This window comes from Lissotriton helveticus, chromosome 12, assembly GCF_964261635.1.
Source record: "Lissotriton helveticus chromosome 12, aLisHel1.1, whole genome shotgun sequence".
NCBI lineage: Eukaryota > Metazoa > Chordata > Amphibia > Caudata > Salamandridae > Lissotriton > Lissotriton helveticus.
Genome location: NC_136073.1, coordinates 369,492,574 through 369,505,725, shown reverse-complemented (window position 1 = coordinate 369,505,725; position 13,152 = coordinate 369,492,574). Strand labels below are relative to the sequence as shown.

Genomic DNA, 13,152 nt, shown 5'->3' with positions numbered 1-13,152 from the left:
GATGGGAATGCTAGAGGCCCGGGGGCATTTGAGCTCACTAGTCCTGCTCAAGCCCTCCAACAGTCTCACTGTGTGTCAGTCATTTCAAAGCGTTAGTTTTTCAAATCTACATTTTTTTCAATACAACTCAAGCATTCCCTTTTATTTTAATGTCCTCCTCATAAACCGCTCACTAATTAATTTCTTATATTCATTCACTTTATTGGTGAATAGTCTCTTTTTCTCCACAGTCTTAATGTTATTATTGTAGGAATACCGACTTCTGATAGCCATAGTAATGTTCCTGTAATTTAAAGAATACTCACCAAAATATATTTCTTAAATGTTCTAACCCATTCAAACATTTAGTACGTCTCTTAATGTTATCTCAATTCAACTCATCCAACATAAAAACTATACCAATAATATGGCTTCTTGTACGCTTATATTAACTTGTATGATGTGTTGTAATATAAAACATTTATTAGAAACATTACCAATAATTTCTTATATGTTTTGTTATTTTAATTGTTTGTCTATTAAAAACATCTCTTTTGTTGCTTTCCAATTTATATACCACAAGTTTATACTTATAGTACACCACAAGTTTCTATTTGTAACTAGCTGTTGAGTGGGCCAAATATATGTTGCACTTAATATTTCCTATGATCATTAACAATTTCTCTGAAAACATATGAAATTGTACATGGTGTGTTATTGGATCACTGTTGTAATTCCTCTGTTTCAACTTGAGCCATGAATAAAGACTGTAATGCCGATTTTCCACAGTTTTAATGACAAGAAAATCATGATTTTATAAAGGCGCGGAGGCTAATATTAAGCAACAAGAAATATAGAATTAGAATACTAACAATACTCCAGAACATTCAGAACATGCCTATATTCTCAGAACACACAGCCATTTTCCTTCTTTTTTTACTGCGAATTAAACCCAAAGTCCATCTTCATGTAACGTGTAAAACAACTGTAGATAAATCGTCCAAATTCTTGCTATTCCTTGTTGATATACATCTTCTTAACTTTGACCTAAAAAAAAAAAAAAAATTCAAAAACGTCAGACCTGCAGGCATAAAATGGGAGTGATAAATTTAGCCTCTGTGCCTTTAATAAAATCATGATTTTTTGGGATTTTATGGCAAGGCCCGGAGGCCAATATCATGCATGTTCAAAGCTAATCCAAAACCCTCTGTGCAACATTTTCCACAGGTTTAAAATACAACTTTTTTAAAGTTGTATCGCTAGACCAATCCGCAGCTTTCATAATACCACTCAAACTGGATCCCATCAAAGAAGCCTTACTAGCCAATGCCCATCTTGCAGAATGCGCTCCAAGTACACTTATATCAATACCTGCCATTCTTATCACTTCCTTAACCCACCATGCTAAATAAGGTACTGACGCAGGCTTAAAAGGGTTTCTAAAAGAGATCAGAAGTTGTGAACATCCATTCTCCCTCAAGTTCTCATATCCCTTCAAACAACTTACTACACACAAATTATCATGTCCTTCCATGCTAGGATAAAAAATGGACTTGGAAATAGTCTTAGTCCTTTTTCGTAACTCAAAGCACAGAGGTTGGTAACTTCTAGAAGTTACCTTCAATGCTCTAATATCCAATACCCTTCTAAAGGAAACCATACAAAGTAAAATAACCATTTTCCAAGATAACAACTTCAGAGACAAAGTATTATTTGGTTCCCAATTTTCTATCCTCCTCAGAACCTGTGAGACATCTCAAAGAAAAATATACTTTGCCCTAGGAGGTAACTTCATATGTACACTTTTAATAATTCTTTTGGCCAAAGCATGTTAATAAACTGGTAATCCATCCACCAACTCATGCCTTGCTGAGATTGCAGACCTACTTAAATTCACTGCATTATATGCCAGACCATTACTGAACAAACTCATCAAATGATTTTCTACCTCCACTACAGAAGCTGATATGAGATCCACGTCCCTCTCAGCACACCAACAAAACCATACCCACCTGTATGCCCTAGTAGTACATGGCGTCCAGGATACCTTGAAAAGCTCTGAAGCCTCCTTTGATAATCCAGACACCTGCCACACTCTCCTGAAATCAGCCAACCTATCAGCCTAAATTGTCCTGCCACTACCATCTCGTGACATCTCCCCTGGGCATCCATCATAATTTGTGGAAAGCATGGTAACAGAACTGGAGTGTCCATCAATAAATTCATCACATCTGGGAACCACACCTGAGACTGCCAAAAAGGCGTGATCAACACCCACTCCGCTCTCCCCCTTCTTACTTTCATTAACAATCTCTGTATCATTGAGAAAGAAGGGAAAGCATACATTCTTCCTCTCCCCCAGTCTTGTAGAAAAGCATCTATCCCAATTGCTTCTGGATCTGGCCTTCAACGGTAAAACCTATGCAACTGGGCATTAAACCTGTCTGCAAATAAATCCACATCCAGTGGTTCCCATCTTTCATCTAACCTCATGAATACCTTCCTGTCCAGCCTCCAATTGCTTGCATCTCTCAGAAACCTCGAGTTCCAGTCCGCCTCTAAATAGCTGTTTCTGAAATATGTTGAGCCTGTACAATTGCTTCTGTCCAAACGAAACCTCCCAAATTCCTTCGCCATCTTTGCTAAACCTCTTGAACAAGGCCCCCAACTTGTTGACACAATGCACTGCTGACACATTGTCCATCTTCAACAGTACACAATATTTTGCCTGATCTTGCAAGAAGCTCCTGACTCCAAAAGAACCCGCTAGGAGCTCCAGACAATTTATAAGCAACTCCTTCTCCTCTTTTGACCATTGTCCACACAGTTGTTAATGCTCCTCACCTTGCTTCCCAACCACCCAGACTCGCATCCAACTTGAATATCTCTTTCGGTACCTCCCCAAATATTGGTCTCCCATACCATGCATCCATATTCATCAACCCCTATTCCAACTCTTCCAACGTTTCTGGATTCATTCTCCATTTTTGGGAATACATCGCCCCCAATCTAAAGTATTAAGCCTTCAACCTCTGAAGAACAATGTAGTGTAGGGGAGCTGGAAACATAGCCTGAATTGAAGCCGAAAGCAAACCTAGTAATCTTGCCAACTGACGCAATGTTATCCAATCTACATCCTTTACTCTCTTTAACTCCCTGCAATTCCTCTTCACTTTCTCCATTGGCAACTTCAACACACAATCCAAGGTCTGTATCTGGAAACCTAAAAACTTCATTTCCTGGGCTGGTTTCAAATAAGATATATGTAAGTATATATCTAGGCAATTGTTGGTGCTTGTCTCAAGAAACCATCAAGGTTAAAGGCCACTCTCAAAGATATGGTATTACAAATTTATTCACATCATGTCAATTCATAACATTTATTTAAAAACAATTGTTTAATGGAACTAAAGAATAAAAATAACCCTATTTAGGGGCAAACACTAAAAATGTAACAACTTATACAAAAAAAAACATAAATGCATATAGAATATGTGTCAAGGTAACATTAATTCTCGTTGCGCGTTTCGGCGACCAGCGCCTTCTTCAGGACAAGCCACGAGATTACCTAAATAATTAACAACATATAAATTCTGTTAAGAAACATAAATTGATATACCAATTAAAAATACATCTTAAAACAATCATTTACATACTTTAATTATATCAAGTTCATCTAAGGCCTTTTAGTTCGACAAGTCAAGCTCATGGATAGGCATGAGCAAGGGAGGAGAGAATTTCTGTGCTCATTTAACATGACGTTCAGTAAGGACAATCCATTATATAGAGGATCACAATGACAACCCCAGGTAGGTTTTATTTAGCACACAAGGAAACAGTGTGTTCTTAGGATGTACATCTATATGGGTACATATAACATCACTTACTTTCCTAAAATTGGTTTCAAATAAGACTTGTCTCTGTTCACAACAAACCCCAAGTCCTCCAGTATTCGCACAGTCAATTCTGTCTGTTCTAACGCCATGACTTCCTCCTCTGCCATTATCAAAATATCGTCCAGATACACAATCAGACGAACACCCCTGAATCGCAACCATGCCACTATTGGCCTCATCACTTTCGTAAAACACCATGGGGCTGACGTCAACTCAAACGGGAGACTCTTGAATCTCCACTGACTGCCATTCCACCTGAATTGGAGATAATCTCTGTGCTTCACACACACACTGGAATAATCAAATATGCATCCTACAAGTCTAACCTTTTCATCCAGTCCCCTTTCCTCAACAAATCTCTTAACATATGTATGTCCTCCATTTTGAAATGGCTGTAACACACCCAATCATTCAATTCTTTCAGATATATAACCGGTATCATCCCTTTTTCTTTCTTCTTGACAAAACTTCCCGGAACCTCTTCCACCTATTCTATTGCCCCCATTTCCACAAGTGCTTTTACCTCTAGAGTCACTTAATACTTCTGTTCCTTGGTAAACTTCAATAATCTTGGGCACTCCTTTTGCTTCGGAACCCCTAGAAAATCTATATGATAACCCTGTATTGTATCTAAAACCCAAGGATCCTGAGTGATTTCTGTCCACCTTGTAACAAACTGAGCTAGTATGCTGCCCAGTTTTACATGAATAGATATAGGGCCTTTGTTTAAACTCACCTGAAGATCCTCTTCCTCTTCTCTCATTCTGAGTTCCACCTGACCTCGCTCTCCCCCTTTGTGGATCCACTCTGCTATGTTTTGTATCCATAACCTTATACATAGCCATAGAGTCCGAACCCTCACGAAAACGATCCGTAAGTGATTCCCTGATCTCAGCCGCGGAATTGACCCTGCATTCTCGCGGCTAAACCAAAAACCTTTCTTCTTGCCTTTCTGCACTTTTTGCAATGAACTGAAGGTGCCCACATACCTCGAATTGTCCCAGACAAACTCCTCACCAAACAACATTCCTTCACTTTGCACCCCAAACTCTTTGTTGGCCAACTCTGCTAATTTGGGATCGATTTTCATTAAAGTGCTTTTACGCCTTTCTCTATACAAGGCTGCATTTGAATTGCCGAACAAGCAAATTGCTCTCTGTACCCATTGCCATAATTCAACCTAGGCAACTCCTGTATTGTTTGCGTGTGCTTCCACACACATGTCAAATACCTTTGTCAGAGGCACTAGAATGTCCAACAACCTATCCTGGCATCCTTTTAGGCCTTTATCAAATCCTTTCCTTGGATCTTCCCCAGTTTTATTTACGAAACTCATCATCTTTGGGTCCAATTCAGGAGTATATCCAACTTTAGATTGCAAGATTGGTCTTGGACACTCCGACCTAAGTCAAGTCCACACTTCTTTTGGTATCTCCCTGCAAATCCAATAACTAACATATTGGGCCACATGCTCGGCTGACATCCACTGTGGCGACAACAGATGCTGGATCAACAGAGGATCAAACATATGCTCTCCAGGGGGATCCACAAAATACTCCATTTCTAATTTAATCTTTTTCTCATTCAACCTGCATCGCTTACATACTTTCTCCTCAACATCTGAGTGTTTATCGATGTATTCACAATCATGTTGCTTGTTACTTTCATTTCCTTTAAACATACTCACAAGAAGTTTCATCTTGTAATCCACAGTCAATTTCTTTTAATGCAAACTTCTTGAGAGGGTCAAATATGTGTTGCTTTTCCTGCTCAACTTTTAATGAATAGTTATTATTATTTCTATTTTCTAAGTAGAACTGTGTGTATTAAAGTGCAATTTGATTTCTCTAGCCACGAGTTTGCCAATATGTTCACAACTGTGGAGCTGGTTTTCAATGTTTAGAGGAAAATATTTCTTGTCTATCCATCATTTAAATCTTTCGGATATTAGGTCCATAATCTTTTAATCCAGTAGATTTGTCTCTGCAATAGGGTATTGGTCCTATTTCCTCCATCTATGAATTCTGGAATTACATCTAGAACTTGGAATTGTAGCTGAGGTATCGTATGCAACTTGTCTTCAAAATGTTTAGCAACTTCCGATTTTGGGTTGCGTGTTCTGATATCGCTCTTGTGTTCCGTTTATGCTTACTTTCACTTTTCTCTCTGTTTTATCTACGTAACCTAATCCACATTGACACTTGAGAAAATACATGCAAAAATCCGTATTACATGTTGATTTGCACTTGAGTTTATTTTTGCTGTGCATGGATGTGCCACTTTGTCTCTCATGATAATATTATTGTAGTGTCCGCAGTCAAGACATGGAAATGTACCTTTCTTGTTTGTTGGTGGTTGTTAATTTTTCTCGTGCATTTTGATGACCAAGTCCGTAATATTCCTGCTACTGCTGTATTCAAAAAGGTTTTTGATGGTTGCACGAATTCGCTGTTAAGCGTCCTACAGAAGGAAAATAATTTAAAAAATCATGTTTGCAATTTATTTCCTTGCTCTACTTTCCAAAAGATGCATTTTTCATAATCATTTGTTAATGCAACACATGACTGATTTACAGTAGAACATGGTCAATCTCAAATCAGCAGAATCTTATTTAATACTCAATTTAAGGCTGTATTCAAATATGTCTTCAGAATTATCAGAAAAACTCAGGAATTGGCATTTTCAATTTATGGGGAAATGAAGGATTTCAGGTGTCTTGCCATACATGTGCCAAATATTACCAAGGAATATGTATCTATAAATGTGCATGACAACAAAGGATTTATTAAAAGTTATACATGATCTCTAAAACAAATACATATGTATTCACAGATAATTAATTTGATGAGAATTTCTTTGGAAGAAACTGGAAGTATGAATTTTTTAAACAAGATGTAATTTAAGTAGTGAAATTAAATAGACAAACATTTCCTTGACTTTTTAGGAAGTTTTTTGTTAGTTCTAACAGACTGTTGTTTGATATGCTACATAACGAAAATTGACTAAAACCCAATATATTTGCACTGTAATATACAACAGTCGTACAGAACCACTGGTTAATTCTGAAATGAATAATTCACAATTCAACTCATTTTAAAGGTGTTTTCAAAAGTGGTTTAAAAAAGATTTCACAGGCTCAGAGATTAGACGTTTAATAAAGGGACAATGAATGCTTTCATATATCTGGCAATGGAATTGCCAAAGATTGCCAATCTACAGTTTGCCTAACATGAGAATATCCATGTTAAAAATAACCCAGAAACCGAGCGAGCATTCCTTCAAAGACATGGATATTTGACTAGAATCTTTTGTTCAAGTTCTACTTTGCAAAGTTTGTGAAAAACAGAAGTAAACAGCACTATTACAATTATACATTTAATTGCTTACACTATGCTACTCATGTATTCCTTTAATGCATGCTCACATCAATGTTTTCTATTTTGTGTGTTTTGTATTTGTATATTGTGAGCATTTAGACAGGATCCACCAGAGAACAAGAATGCACTGAAAAAAAATGCCACATTCCCGGTTTGTGCTTCTGAGCACAAACATTAACTAGATGTGAGCCTACAGAAATACTGCTACCCCTTTGACCAAATTGAGTGCGATCCTTGAGACCCGTCTGTCCATGCTTCTACCTTCAGAATGCTAGGAGCCAAATTATGATGTCGGCCGGAGTTGCCTCTGACCGACATCTCTGCGGTTTCGGAACCGACCGACCTCGGGTCGGAGGTCCGAAACCGCAATTATGATGCAACCGCAAATGGATCAGTCGCAAACTCCCATTTCCCTATGGGAGCTTGTGTGGTGGTTGGAAACCGGCCACAGCACAAGCTCCCATAGGGAAATGGGAGTTACTGTGAATCCCTGCACCGTGTGGCAGGTACCTCACGGTGCCTGCCACACAGTGCTGAGATTTAGCAGGGGCACCATAGGTGATCCCCAAGTCAACAACTGGAGGCCGCAGAGGGAAGGGGGCCTTGCTAGGGGCTCCCAAAGTTGCTTTCCGTAAGGCTTTCCATGTTGGAAAGCTCGACATGGAAAGCCTGTCGGACACCGACATCATAATCCCAACTGCAGAAACGCCGTTCGTAAGGGATTATGTGGTGGTTCTGATTGGCCGATAGACTCCTTGAACCAGTGGGAAGTCAGTCGGATTGACAGGCTGGTATGGGCTCTGACTGCCATCACTGTAATATGGGGGTCGGACTTCAAACCAAGGATGTCAGTTGATAAGCCTCCGACAAGCGGTTGAAGGCTTACCAACCGACATCCTAATCAGGTCCTCCATCTTTCATATATTGTCTGAAAAACTATGTACAGGCTCATCATAAGCAAGTCCCTCAATATTGACTTTTCCCTTTCCAAAGATGCAGGGAATCTGTGGTGCTGTCACTAAGGTCCAGCTCCACTATTTTGGTTCTGCCTAGGGCAGTAGGACAAGCACTTACAGTCTCCAGTGAGACACGTTCACAGTTTCAATTGAAGCAGGGGACGCAATATATCTAATAAACAACTTTCAAGAATCGGCACTGGCAAATGTGTTCTATGCCAAGCCATTCCACAATACATACTGCAGTAGGTATAGTATTTTCTGAAGCTGGGAAATTGGGGATACATCTCTGGTTTTACAATTTACTACTTTATTGAATTTTTTGGTAAAGTGAGTTGTAGAGGGAGTAATTTATAAATTACTCACTATCGGGCAGGTCAGCCTGATACTGATTATTTATCATAGGCAAGTTTTGCAAACACACTTCTCAGTCTATTTTGCTGATTAATTACCTTCTCCAATAATCACTCATGTTTGCTTTAACCATAAAAGCAGGGTTTTGGAAAGGTGGTACAAGCTGATAGCACACGAGTTACGGATGGTATTTGAACTGTGGAAACCTGGTAGAAACTCAAATCTTTGCTATGTACACTGGGATGGACCTTTATCACAAACTGAGGGGAAAATAATAAATTCAACAGAATATCAATGACAGTGAAGCAGATTTTGTCCCATAGGAAAGAGTACATTTGCAAATCATAAAGGTTTATTAACAAATTAGCAAACTTACAATCTCCTTTTTTTTTTATTGAGATAATTGATGTCATACAAAAGAGGGATATATACAAATACATTATATCCTTATTCCAATTAGACCTTAAAAAGAAATTCATGCTACAGGATAATATCAATTCTGTAATAAATATATATTATCAAAAAAAAACTGTGCTATTAAAATATTCTGACAGTAGTTCAGTAAACAATACATAATCGGGATACCATTTAAAACCGTGTTTAGGCACTCGAACTTCTCCACCTAGCAAGTGGTGCCCAGATATTTCATCCTAGTTCTCTATATTTTTTGCCTTTTAACTCATAGAGGCACGCCTCAATATTATGCAGTCCTAGCAACCTTGCGATCCACATTTGAAAGGTGGGGGGGAGGAATCTTTCCAACCTGCTGAAATAAGGATGCGAAGTACAGCAGTAGATATAAAAACCAGAGCTTCAGCAGCACTTCCCAACTTCAATTTCTTATCGACACCTAATAACATTAATGAAGGGGATAGAACAATCCTACATTCTAGCAGCCCCTCCAAAAAGTTTTCAATTTCCCTTACTATCAAAGATAGCTGATCACATTGATGGAACATGTGGATTAAATCGGCTGGGCCCTTATCGCATCTAGGGCACTTATCATTCTCCACCAGGCCCCAGGCATGCAGCTTTCCTGGAGTGTGATACAAATTAAACAGCGTTTTGTAGTGCTGAGCCCGTAGGTTAGAGGATCGAAAAAGTCTCTTGTCTAATGCAAGTGCTAGATCTAAATCAATATCTGGATCGCCTAACTTCACCGCAATTGCAGATTCCGTTTTTTCATCCTGGATGCCCACCATTAAATGATTATAAACTAGTTTAATTTTATTACCTCCATTCCATAAATAATCAATTAGGGGGATACGATTCAACATTGAAATTCTTGGCCTAAATGCCATCAATGTTTGAGCCAGTTGTCTATATAAAAACTAGTGATTTGAGGGGATCCCAAACTTATGCTGAATCACTTCAAACCTAAGTACCTCCCCTCCCGCCATAATGTCCCCTATGGTCCTTATTCCATGTTCTTTCCAGAACTGGCAATTCCTGTCCAAACCCAAATAGGGGAACACGTTGGAGTTCCAAAGGAGATGATGAGCATTGATCTTAGGGATCTCCAGCATATTTTGGGTAGCTTTCCATGTCCCCCAAACCCCTTCCAGAATCTTATACCGGGCCTTCTTATAGTATCTCCGGTCTACCTCACTCAAAAGTAAGCCAACAGCCTTCTTCCCTAGTAGAAGCTCAAAAATGGAAGGGGGATCCTGCCTATCCCCCCGAACCTCTTGCGGGCTTGGGGCCGATCGAAACAGTATAGACATTTGAGCCAGAAGGCAGGACAGATGATATAGACGGAGGTTTGGTAATGCCATGCCCCCCCTTTCAAACGGGAGCGACATAAGCTTCATGGAACGCCTGGTCTTCCCATATTGCCAGATAAACTTGTTGAAGATTAATTCCAGATTTTTTATTAGTTTTTCGTCCAGCAGTAATGGGATTGCTCGAAACAGGTATAGGACCTTGGGAAATATTGACATTTTGAGGACATTAACCCTCCCTACCAAAGAGAGGTGTAGTACATCCAGCCTTTTTAATTCTGTTTCAATCGATCCCATAAGGGGGCAATAATTATCAGTGATGATCTTATCCACTGAGGCATTAATTCTTACCCCCAAATAAACTGCTGAGTCTGTGTATCTGCTGTCTGGCTTAAAGATGTTCTGAGTGCAAATGATCTGGGTTTTCCCCTCATTTAGCAGATACCCAGACCTACTTCCAAAATCCTTCGCCAACTCAGCAAGTACCGGCATCGCCTGCTGTGGATCGGTGGTAAAAACCGCCAGATCGTCAGCGTATGCTAGCAGTTTATTTGTGAACCCATTCAGCATCACAGGATTAATCTGTGGGCATCCCAAAATTTTTTGGATCAGGGGATCTATATATAATGAGAAGAGGATCGGAGAACAGGGGCATCCCTGGCGAGTTCCCCTCTTGATCACAATTTTCTCCGAGCTGCAAACTTACAATCTCCAATCAAATCAGTTCATCATAAATCAATATTCACCTGAATCCAGCATGTATGAATAAAATAGAAGCAATTCAATTTGGCAAATGAAGTTACATGTTATTAAAGGCAGCATCTGCAAAGTCTGATGAAATTCTGTTCCTATGAAGAGGAAACTCCCTAATGCTAAGCTGAGGTTGTGGGAAAGTCGGGAATTTCTTCTGCAATTTTTAAAACTCACCTTTTTAATATTTTGTTGCACTGCCCTCTTACTTGCACGATAAATTGGTCCCCGCACCGCCGTTTTGGCGGGTTTTATCCTGGGGTAGGAGCCTTTGTCTGGCCGCCATTTCGGAGTTGGGTGAGTGGGCTGAGGCGCTTCCATCCGCCAGCGCGTTAGTGCACATGAGCCTGCGTGTGAACGCCTATTTAAAGCTCCTCCCTTAGCGCAGCGGGATCGCGCAGCGGGCGCGTCCTCGCGTGGCTGGAGTCGTGCCAGAGTCCTGCCCGTCTGCGCCCGTCCGCGCTAAGGACGCGTGAGACGTGGTTGGACTCTATCGGGCAGTAGTATGGTTCTCCAATACTCCAGCCAGGCTCTACGCCTGATAAGACGCAGCCTGCCCCCTTGTTCGTGCGCGGTTCAACATCCCCTCTGCGGCCCTTATAACTGTTCTTGTGGCTGGTGGGAACTACCTGCACCGAGGATGCCACCTAGCCAGGTAAGGGTATACCGGAGGAAAGAACCTCTCCCTTCAAGCGCCATAAAATTGTGGCACCATAATGTCAGATCACTGTCAAAGCATCATCAAGATATCTACGATCTTATCTCTTTAGAAGGCCCTGATGTCTTCTTTATGACGGAGACCTGGCTAAGGGATGAGGACACGGCCAGTGTTAACCTGGCTCTTCCTCCGGGCTATGCCATCCATACTCTAAACCGTAAGGGGAGAGGAGGAGGTATTGCGGTGGCTTTTAAAACCTGCTTCACCTGTACCTGGAAACCTATGGACTTGCCGGCTGCGGAATGTGCCCATTTTTCGATTGGCATTAGTCAAAACCAAACTCTGTCAGGTCTTTTGATATATCGCCCCCCTGGGAGTGATTGTGCCTTTAGGAAGGCCCTTCCTGAGCTGGTAAGTTCTCTCTCTCTGTCCTCCTCTAATTTTACCATCGTCGGCGACCTTAACATACACCTGGATGCCTCGGAGATTCCAGCGGTTAGAGGTCTGTTGGATGATCTCGAAGCAGTGCAGCTATCCCAATTGATTTGTCATCCGACTCATGAGGGTGGCCATATCTTAGACCCGGTTTTTACTAACCTGCAATTGGCCGAGGTCTTGCCCCCCAGGCCTATGGGTTGGAGTGATCACCACCTCATTGAGCTCGTTATCTCATCGGAGATACGTCCTGCTGGGAAGCTAGAGAAAACATCTTTTAGGCGTCCCTGGAAAAAGCTCAAGTTGGAAGAGTTCCATCGTTTTTTGATCTCTTCACCCCTGGTCCAAACGGATGACATAGCTATGGGGTATAAAACATTCTGCGCCTGGATTATCAAGGCGCTCGATGCACTGATACCGGCCAGCTGGTCTAAAATCCGATCCTCCCAACCTAGCCCCTGGTACTCTGAGACGCTCAAGTGTGTTAAAACCACCTGCCGACAAGCTGAAAGAGGCTGGAGGAAGAATTACGACACAAGCCTTAAAATATGCTACCAGGCTAAGCTAAAGGCATACCACAGAGCTGTCTGTCGGGCTTGAGCGGATTACTATGCTCGGGAATTCCAGGCGAGCTCCAATCCATCTAAATTGGTCTTCAGAGTTCTGAAGGAGCTTGCAGCGAATAGATCTCCAGTCACTGAAATATGTTCTCAGGCCCACTGTGAGTCGTTAGCTAGCTTCTTTGTGGAAAAAGTAAATGCCATCTATCGCTCTTTTCCCAAAGTGGATCCTGAGGGTACGACTTTGACATCACGTACCTCTCAGTGTTTGGCTATTCTTCCCACACCTTCGGAACAAGAGTTCACCCTCTTAGCGGCCAAGGTTAAATCAGGCTCTCCTGACGACCCTCTGAGGCCAGTTCAGTTTTTGGACTCGGCGTCCATCTGCCTTCCTCCTATTTTTCATCTGGTGGAGCAGTCCCTCACTACCGGGTTAGTCCCACCTAGTTGGAAGGCTGCCTGTGTC

At 41.0% G+C, this 13,152-nt stretch overlaps 1 long non-coding RNA gene across 1 annotated transcript in view; it reads right to left on the bottom strand.

Annotated features, from left to right (window-relative positions):
* Nucleotides 1-526: 526 nt before the first annotated feature.
* LOC144798818 (uncharacterized) overlaps nt 527-13,152 on the bottom strand; it is a 230,055-nt gene continuing 217,429 nt past the window's right edge. The window contains exons 3-4 of the long non-coding RNA XR_013603659.1: nt 6,212-6,335; nt 527-1,026 (exon numbers count right to left, since the gene is read on the bottom strand). This is a non-coding gene — a long non-coding RNA (uncharacterized LOC144798818). The remainder of the gene's footprint in view (nt 1,027-6,211; nt 6,336-13,152) is intronic.